At 41.3% G+C, this 10,678-nt stretch overlaps 1 pseudogene; it reads right to left on the bottom strand.

The window, feature by feature from the left end:
- Nucleotides 1–9,061: 9,061 nt before the first annotated feature.
- LOC124982649 (peptidyl-prolyl cis-trans isomerase A-like) lies at nucleotides 9,062–10,470 on the bottom strand (annotated as a pseudogene).
- Nucleotides 10,471–10,678: the final 208 nt, after the last annotated feature.

Below are 10,678 nucleotides of genomic sequence, written 5' to 3'. Positions count from 1 at the left end.
ACAAAGAAAAGCCTAGGACCAGATGAATTCTTAGATGAATTCTACCAGACCTCTAAAGAAGAACTAATGCCAATGCTCCTCAAATTATTTCATGAAATAGAGAAAGAGGAGAAACATTTCCAAATTTATTCTATGAAGTCTGTATCACTCGAATTACAAAACCAGATAATCACACATCAAAGAAAGAAAACTATAGACCAATATCCTGATGAACTTAGATGCAAAAATTCTTAATAAATATTAGCAAACTGTATTTAGCAACATATTAACAGGCTCGATCATGCATCATGACCAAGTTGATTTTATTTCAGGGTTGCAAGGATGGTTAAACATATGCAAATTAATAAATGTAATTAACCAAAAAAAATAGAAATAAGGACAAAAATCACATAGCCATCTCAATAGATGCGGAGTACACTTTCAACAAAATTTCATCACCCATTCATGATAAAAATGCTGAAGAAACTAAGAGTAGAAGGAACTTACCTCAACAACATACAGGCTACATATAACAAAAAACCCAACATCACAGAGAATGGGGAAAAACTGAAAGAATCTTCTTTAAAATCTGTAACAAGACAAGAATATCCATTCTCACCACTCCTATTAAATACACTACCAGGATTTCTAGTCAGATAATTAGGCAAGGAAAGGAAACAGAAAATAAATAGAAAACAAAGGAAGAAGTCAAATTATCTTTGTTTGCAGACTGTTAGAGCTAATAAATTCAGCAAAGTATCAGGTTACAAAATCAACATTTAAAAATTGATTCCTTTCCTATACACCAATAATAAAACTGCTAAGAAAAGAATCAGGAAGACAATCCCATTCACTATAGCCTCACCAAAACAAACAAACAAACAAAAACAGAACAAAAAAATAAATAAAACAAGGAATAAATTTAACCAAAGAGGTGAAAGACCTCTACAATGAAAACTATAGAACAGTGAACAAAGAAATTGAAGAAGACACAAAAAGATGAAAAGATCTTCCATGCTCATGGATAGGTAGAATTAATATTGTTAAAATGGACATATTGAAAAAAGTAACATATGGATTCAATGAAGTGACCATCAAAATACTAATGACATTCTTCACAGAACTAGAACCATCCCAAAATTTATTTGGAAGAATAAAAAAACCCAGAATAACCAAAGCAATTTTAAGTGAAAAAAGCAATGCTGGAGGCATCATAATACCTGAATTCAAATTATACCACAGAGCTATAATAACAAAAACTGCATGGTATTGGTATAAAATCAGGCACATATACCAATCAAACAGAATAAAAGACACAGAGACAAACATACCCTGATACTCAGTCATAGTCATCTGCTCCTTGACAAAGGTGCCAAAAACATACTTGGAGAAAAGACAGCCTTCTTACTAGTGGTGCTGGAAAAACTCATTACTCATATATAGAAGAATGAGACCAAATCTTTATCTTTCACCCTGCCCAAAAGACAACTCAAAATGGATCAAAGATCTATGAATTAGAGCAAAAACTATGCACTCCTAGAAGAAAATGTAGGATCAACACTTCAACATATAGATGCAGGTAATGCTTTCCCAATAGGGTCCATAATGCTTGGGAAATAATGCCAAGAGTTAATAAATGGAATGGTATCAAGTTAAAAATCTTCTGCATAGCAAAGGAAACAATTAAGAATGTGAAGAGAAAACCTACAGAATGGGAGAAAATATTTACTACTCTTCTGACAGTGTTAACATTCAGAATATATAAAGAAAACAAAAATCTTAACACCAGAACAAAACAAATAACCCGATTAACAAATGGACAAATGAGGGGGCTGGGGATACGGCTCAGTTGGTAGAGTGCTTGCCTTGCAAGCATGAGGCCCTGGGTTCAGTCACCAGCACCACAAAAAAAAAAAAAAAAAAAAAGCAAATGAACTAAACACAGACACTTCTCAAAAGAAGAAATACAAATAAATGAAAAAAATGTTCAATATCTTATGAATCAGGGAAATTTAAATCAAAACTACACTGAGAATTTATCTCATTCCAGCAGGATAGCAAACATCAAGAATAAGAACAATGCTGGAGAGGATATAGAGAAAAGTAAGACTCCATATGATCCAGGTATATTACTACTCAATATTGACCCACTGTTTGTGGATTATCTAGACTTAAGAATGTGATGGAGAGATGTTAATAATGAAGACTTAAAGTAAGCTGTGATAATTGCCTTCATTGTAAATAGCACAAAAATCAACTCGTATCCTTCCAAACTTGTGATCGGATTTGGCCAAAGAGTTATTCATGTCACTTGAGAAACAAGCGAAGCTCTGACCTAATCTTCATTATCTTACTTCATTTTACTTATCAAAGTAAGTGAAAAAGTCAACTGATAGGAGAGTGTTATGGTTTGGATGTGAGGTGTCCCCCCAAAACTCATGTGTGAAACAATACAAGGAGATTTAGAGGAGAAATGATTGGGTTATGAGAGACTTAACCTAATCTGTGAATTAATCTCCTGATGGGAGCAACTCGGTGGTAACTGAAGGTGGATAGGGTGTGGCTGGGGGAGGTGGGTCCCTGGGGGCTTGACTTTGGTGTACATATTTTGTATCTGGCAAGTGGAGTTTCTCTCTCTGCTTTCTGATGATGTGAGCTGCTTCGCTCCACCACACTCTTCCACCATGATGTCCTGCCTCACCTTGGGCCCTGAGGAATGGAGCCTGCTGTCTGTGAACTGAGACCTCTGAAACCACGAGCCCCTAACAAACTTTTCATCCACTACAGTTGTTCTGATCAAGTCTTTTAGTTGCAGCATCAAAAAAGTTGACTAAAACAGAGGGCAAATGGTTAATTATTGGCTACACAACGTTGGTCCTAATCTAGGGTCTGCACCCCCCTCCTAGGAGGTCTTTGTTCATGAATCCTTTTCAGAATTTTAAAATATATGTAACACGTAGCAGCTAGCTTTCTTTTCTGAGAGATGGGTCATGGAATTCAGCAGATTCTCAAAAAATATAAGCCAAAAAAAAATTTTTTTTTTTTTTAACAAATCACTGAGTGTAAAAGATAAAGTACCAGACTAGCAGGACAATTTTTAAGGAGACATGTATTCTAAAAACCAGCTCTACCCTTTATTAGTCCCAAGTTTGGGCTAGGTATTTCACTTCTTTGAGACCCAGTTTTCATATATAAGTAGATGTATGACCTACCTCTTTTCTTAGGAGAAATAAGGAGGAGCACACAGATACCAAATTCAGAAGCCTAGGGTCCCACCTAACTACTTCACTAACTGTGTAGCCTTGAACAGTCATTTAAATTGACTAGACCTCTCTTTCCTCCCAATCAGCCTATCTACCTCCATAAGCTCTTGGACTCTGGGATACACAGAGGAATGGCCCATTCAAGTTCCGCCTAAATTCCTAGACCACAGAATTTAGGAGTACGATAAAATGATTGTTTTGAATCACTGAGTTTAGGAATATATTGCTATTTAGCAATTTTCATTTATACATAAAACGAAAGCAGTGGTAGTTTAATCAAATAAGTAATTTACTGACTCTTATAGCAGAAAAATCCTAGTTTTAGATACATGTGGATTGATGCTGGTATTCCTATTTGTTCAATTCCCCAACTCTGTGTTCACACCACTCTTTGACAGGACCCCTACATTGGGTATAAAATGGGTACTGGCCAATCTTACCTTCACAACTTCAAGATCTGTGGGAAGAGAGGACCTCAGACTGGCCCAGGTCCCCAACATCACTGGCCACTACTCTCAGGTAGGTGGGCTGTGCTGACCAGCTTTCAGCCTGAGCTTTATGCTCTACTCTTGGAGTCAGAGTTTTAACCTATATTAATCGTATTTTTGTTTTCTATAATTTATAATAATTTGGTATCTTGGGACCTCAGAGATTCCATAAGTGACTGTCTTTCAAGGATTAGCTAATTCCTAAGGAAAGGAAACAATATGCCTGTAAGTATGCTTTTCATAGGTAACCTTGGCAATACTGGGATACATCACAGACCTTAATCCATGGAACCTGACCTCAAGGAGATCCTGGTTCAAGACAAGGGTATGAGATTTGTTCCTTGGTTAATTCACAAAGGCCAGTGTTGGCTCCTGGGACCAGGTCAGGATACAATAGGTGGTGTGGCTCACATGGTATGTTGAGAGAAGAAATGGATTAGACAGCACGGAGCAGGTGCTAATTTGAATGTGGTTTGTCACCTCTGAAACTCATGTTGAAGTTTTCTGTGGTAGATAAGTTGGGAGGTGATTAGGCCTTTAAGAGATGATTAAGTTAATAGGAATTAATTCCTTTCTCCTGGGAGTCAGTTTGTTCTTGAAACCAGGTTATTATAAAAGACCACACTTCGCATGGGTGTTATTGCCCTTCTGACTTCTTCCATGTTGGGAAGCAGCGCAAGGTTTTCCTCACTTGCAGCTGCCCAATGCTGGACTTCCCAACCTCCAGAACTGTGAGCCTGACTAAACTTCTTTCCTTTCTAAATTACTCAGGCTCAGGTATTCTCTTACAGTCTCAGAAAATGGACTGAGACAACAGGCTAGCAATCCTCAACAGACAAGTTTCCCAACACGCGAACAAGGTCCATCTGGGTTACAGGTAGGTACCCCCAATCACAGGGTCTATTCTGAAGGTAGAGGGCTTTAGAAATGTTGTGAAGATCCAGATTCATGTTGGATGTGGCCCTTGCCTTAGGAGAACTCTAGTTTTATGTGAGATATGAGTATAGCCTGGGAAGGACTGTAAGGTCCCTGCCAGTGAGCGTGCTTCTGTTGGCTGCCCGGTCTCGACTCCTTGGAGGACCTTACTCACATTCTGAAGAGTCTCAGCTGAAGGAGGGACTGGTTGGTCCTGTCATAGAAGGTAGGTGAGAACACTGAGGCCAAAACACTAGCACTGCTCCATCGAGGGATTTGTAGACGTGGAACAACAGAGGACTATTTCTGAACTTCTTGAACAGGTGGAGCCAGCCTGGCTGAGTTTTCTCAGCACTCGGGAGAGACATGGGTAGAAGGGTCCCAGCTGGCTGTCAAGACCTAACGCCTGCCAATGCCCACAGCTGGGATGGATTTAGAACCCAGGTCAGGTGAAAATAATCATGAAGCAAGGAAGACCCAAGGCAGCGCTTTGAACATTCACTTGGCTTGGGGCCTGCAATTTTCCAGCCAGTCATTTTTCCTACGTCTTCCTGAGGAACTTGGACTTCTAAATCTTCTATCAGCATGTTAACAGAAAGCAGAATTTGGTGCTCTTGCCGGTCTCTGTTTTAAGAAATATTCTGCAGAAACTGTGTTTCCTGTGAAATATTAGAACTCACATGCTCTTATGATTCTTAAGGATTAATGGAGACTTGATCTCAATTTCAATGATATTTATTCATTTTCAAAGATATAAACAGCAGTTAAAAATCTTTGCCTTTAAATTATTTCTGTTAACATTTATCACCATCTGACCTACATTGTGCTGACTTATGGATCTCGACCCTCGTGCCTTGAGGGCCCTGGAGGTCAAGGGTCAGCCTGATGCACTGTGCCTTCCCGTTAGCATCCAGCCTACCATGGATCTAGAAGCTCAGTAAATGCTCTTGAATTAAGCTGACCTGGCACCTGGACAGCATGGACAATGGTTCATGTTGTCTCTCTCTGGCTTCTGTAGACAGGACATATGTCAAGCATGGATGACATCAACCCAGCTTTGATGCTGTTTACAGCTACAGTGAACATGAGCAGGTGGGCAGCATGTCAACAAGCCAAGGCCAAAAATACAGAGAGAACAGTGTCAGAAGGCTGCCAGTTATCTGGGAACACTAAGGCACTTAAAGAGATATATTCCTCATTGCCTTGTATAATTGTTTCCAGGACTTGAGATAATACAGTTAAATCCCCAAGCAAAAAGTCCAGCTTGTTTGCTGAAGAACCAGTAGTGATTATTACTGTTGTAATTAGTCATGAATTAATAGCAGTAAGCCACCTGGTATAATAATAGAATGCTGGAAAACAACTTGGCCTCTAGCACAGCCAGGAAAATTCTTTTTTGAGTAACAGTGTTCTGGATTTAATAAGTGGCAACCAACTGGACAGATGAAGGATAAAGTCATCTATTAAGGGTACTTCCACAGGCTCACACGCGGCTAAGGAAATCCTACGGGTCCTACAAGATTCAGCTCCACAGACTTCTGAACACCCTCCCTGGTCTTCTTCTGCTCTTCTCCACGGTGGTCCATCCCTAGGGCACCCCCTCCCCCACCCCAGCACTGCATGTCTGAAACCATTGCCAAGATCTCATCGCCCCCTAGGGGACACTACCTCTCCAATTCTTACCAAAGACAGCCATGGATGCTTGGACATTTTATAACCTTGGCAGGGATGGACAGAGAAGACAAGCGCATTGAACTTGAAAGTGTCTCCCAAGAGACACACCACCAGCCCATTTTGAGAAACGATGCTTTCTTCCGCCTAGTCCTCTATCGAAGACTTGATTCAACTTTATGTTATTAAGCATATTAGATATAGTATTTTATTATGTACTATTATGTACTGATGTTATGGATATATAATCATACAGTAACACATTCATCATAGTAAACAATAGCTAGACTCAATACAGTTTTTAAAACATGCTTCCTCCTTGGCTAATCTGCTAGTGCAAGTGCATTCCAGATTCCACAAATGTATTATCTACAGAAGCCAGGAGGAAACAGCTAGGTTGAACACTCGTGTGTGCAACTGGTCATGAGGGAGAGTCTTTTACGCCCTCTCACGCCTCACCCTAGTGGCTGCAGGAGGCACTGACTGTCCCAAGTCCCCTCTCTCCCCTCTGGTATTCTGAGATGGGAGTCTCTAGAGTCCATCTTCTGACCCTGGTGTGCTCTGAAATTTCTGCTGTGTCTTTCCTGGTTCCTTTCAGAGCCCCCCTGGTACTCTGGCCCACCAAGGCGAGGCAGGCATAGTGTAACGTTAAAGCCTTACGTATGTACGCAGCTGCTGAATTTGGCAGGTCTGATCCTATAGACGATAAAGACATTCTCTTTGTGCAAGGTAGTGTTTATTTTAGTAATAATATGAAAGCAAAAGTGAAAGGTGAGAGAGAAAAGAAAATATTGGAGAAACACCAACACTCAAAGACATATAGCTAGAGAATCCTGGGCACAGTGTCCTCTCCACAGGTGAGACTCCAAAGTCTTATTCTCAGTGGGGCTCTCTAAATACAAGTTAGAACAAAGAAAGCTCCCTTCTAACAACCTGTGCAAACTAGTGATCCCCTCAAGGACACTTCATCTCCCTAAGGACTGGCCAGATCCCTGAAGGGAGGGAGTGTTTGCCTTGAGATTAGCGACTGACTCTGAGTTCCTGTGAGGGAGCCAATCCCACAGAGAAGTCTGCATTCTTTAGATGTTCCGTCCAGGATGTGCAAAGGTCAGGGCAGAAATACGGACAGGGAAGATCTTTAAAGTGTCCTTAGCCCTTCCCATAGTGAAAGAGCTTGGAATGTGGAATCATCAGAAAGGCTGGTGGACTGAAAGGCTGGCTCCTCCAGAGTGCTTGCATGACAGTAGATGCATTTCTTATCTATCAGGTGAGGAGGAGAGTCCTCCTCCACTTAAGATGCTGTGCAGGTTAGGGGAGATGTGTCTGTGGTGTGCGCTTGGTCCCTGCTCCTCCTCGTCCTTTCTCTGCTCCCGGATCTGATCCAGTCTTGGGTTTCAGATTGCCCTGCCCTCCTCTTGGAAGATGCCTACCTCACCCTGGAACTCTTGTGGCTTCAGTGCCTGAAAAAAAACAGTACTTCTCACCCTGGGGTGCGGTGTCTTAATGCAATGCTTTCTAAGATCTAGAGAGGAACAAGATAAAAGAGATCGTCTCTGTCCTTGGGGTACTTGTAAAGACTAAAAAGAGAATAGGAAAGCAATGGAATGTTAATATAATACAAGCCACATGCGCTATAAGAAATGTATGAACAAGATACTATCCAAGCACAGAGAGTGGGAACGTTTCATGGTTGGAGGTGGTTGAACTGAGTCTTAGAGGATGGACAGATGTGGTCAGACAGATGACAGAATGCATTCAGGATGGTTGAGGCAATGCCCAGAGATGTAGGAAAAGACCTGGCATGTCTGGTTTGGTTGGAGGGACTTAAAGGGCCCAGTGAAGGATTCAGCTGAAGAAGTAGGATAAGACCAAATCCCAGCAGGCCTTCAAAAGCTATGCTGTTGCCTCTGTTGAGAAACTCATTTACCCCTTTCTCCCATATCTAAATTGACTGTGGTGCTTGCCATCCCTGCAGAGGTCACTGCCCACAGGCACTCACCTGAGCCCCAGGTGAGGCCACTCTTGCGTGTTCATGCCGCACCCTGGTTTCTCCCCCACAATGCTCGCACCTTCTTTCCATTGTCTTTCCTACTAGGCTGTGAGGTACATGCTGTAGCCACATCCAATGCCTCACACGACGCCTGCCAAATAACAGGGGCTCAGGAAATAATGGCTCAGTGAATGAACTAAAGTCAAAGCCCTAGCCAGAAGTTTGGACTTTACTTAGTAGATACTGGGGAAATATTTTTTAAAAATTCAAGAAGCTTTGTTCAGGAAGATTTCTCTGGAAGAATTATATAGAAAAAGTTTGCAATTAAAACAAGGTGGAGATTGAGAGAATAGTGAATTCTACAGCATGTCAGGAAAAAGATGAAAGTAATCTGAGGAGGGAAAATAGAGTAATTCAGACAAGAGGCAAAGAGTGATTAAGCAAGGTTAGTAATGAGAAGAAGGGACAAAGGAGAAGGGACATTGATGAATAGCTTTCAAGCCTGAATGACAAGATAGTTCTGCATAAATAAAACTAGAAAGTTTTTTTTTATTGTTTAGTTTTTATTCATAATTGATAAACTTAACTTTGTAATCCAGCTAGACTTGGGAGGGAAATAAGGAAAATATGGAATCCAAAGAACTGCAGCGAGAGCACAAAGATTCTGGGATATTGCGAGCAGATGGGGTGGAGGGGTGCTCTCCTGAGCTGCAGAGGAATGGTTTGGTGGTTAAGATAAACACAAGGCAAATTCATTAGAGATGTCCACAGTCGGTAATGGGGATCTTCTTGTTGGTCTTGCCATTCCTGGACCCAAGGTGCTCCATGGCTTCCACGATGTTCATGCCTCTTTCCCCTTCCCAAAGACCACCTGCTTGCCATCCAACCACTCAGTCTTGGCAATGCAGACGAAAAACTGGGAACCGTTTGTGTTTGGCCCAGCATTTGCCACAGACGAGATGCCAGGGCCTGTATGCTTCAGGATGAAGTTCTCATCATCAAACTTCTCCCCATAGGTGGACTTGCCACCAGTGCCATTATGGCGAGTGAAGTCACCACCCTGGCACATAAATCCTGGAATAATTCTGTGCAAGCAGGAACCTTATAACCAAATCCTTTCTTTCCAGTACTCAGAGCACGAAGATTGTCTGCTGTCTTTGGAACCGTGTCTGCAAACAGCTCGAAGGAGACGCGGCCCAAGGGCTCACCGTCCATGGCCACGTCGAAGAACTTGGTGGGGTTGACTGTGGCTGACAGAGAATGACCACGGTGACAGCAGCATCTTGAAAGCCAACTAGAAAGTTTTATAGAGGATGATGGACTTAACAAGCCGACGTGATGGGGTAGAGGGAGGTGACCCTCAGGAGTTTGGGAGAGAGGCCAAGGAAGAAAGAGCAATGAGAGAGAAATGCAGAGCAAAAAGGAAGCTCTGTGGATAACTCAGTTAAGAAAAGAAAATGTTGAGAAAAATCTACTGAAAGTGACTCAAAGAGACAGTAAGAAAAAAAGAAGTGACGGATGTCAGATACCTGGAGTGTTCTGCCAAACAAGGAAGGCAGCTGACAATGTCAAAAGAAACTCCTGCATCTGGCAATTCTTTCAGGAATATTCCTTAGAGAGTCAATTCTACAGAGAGACAAGAACCAAAACCAGATTGCGAGGGGCAAGGAGTGAATGGGATTTTCACAAAGGAGCTCAATGGCCTTTAGAGAAGTTTGCCAAGAACTCAGGAGGAAAGGAAGATGGCAATCCAATGGGTAGGATAAGAGAAGTAAGATTCTTGTTCTATTTTGAGAAAGAGGAATTTGTGCACATTTTTAGGTTGGCCCACATAGTACTGAGGGGAAAGAGATTGATTTCAGAGAAAATATGGAAATAATTGGCAGAGAATTGAAGAGTCATGGATTTGGATGCCACCCAGGCATGGAGAACACACAGGGCTTGATCTTGACAATTGTATCATGTGCTTCTGGAGAGACACCTTGACAGACAGATATATATGTATCCACATAAATTTCTGTATTTCTATATTTGATATTTGATTCCCACTGCATCATTTTGAAAAGATGTTATTGTCATTTATGTTCCTGCCGCTTCCATAAATATACACAACAACATTGGCATCAAATTCCACCTAAAGCCAAAAATATACATACTTACTCATGTTTATTCAAGCATATCTGGTTCCTAAAACAGTCATTTCATCTTTATTGAAAGTCTACAGAGCATGTAACACTGCCACTGCCTTTGACTGTTTTTCATTATACTCTCAAGTAACAAAATATACACCAATAAAAAACAGGCCATGTGTTTCTCTTTCTGTATTGATGTGGTTATCTGCTTTGGAGCTAGGAACTGAATACCAACCAACT

The sequence above is a fragment of the Sciurus carolinensis genome, chromosome 4, assembly GCF_902686445.1.
Source record: "Sciurus carolinensis chromosome 4, mSciCar1.2, whole genome shotgun sequence".
NCBI lineage: Eukaryota > Metazoa > Chordata > Mammalia > Rodentia > Sciuridae > Sciurus > Sciurus carolinensis.
This window is presented reverse-complemented; position numbering and strand designations above follow the sequence as displayed.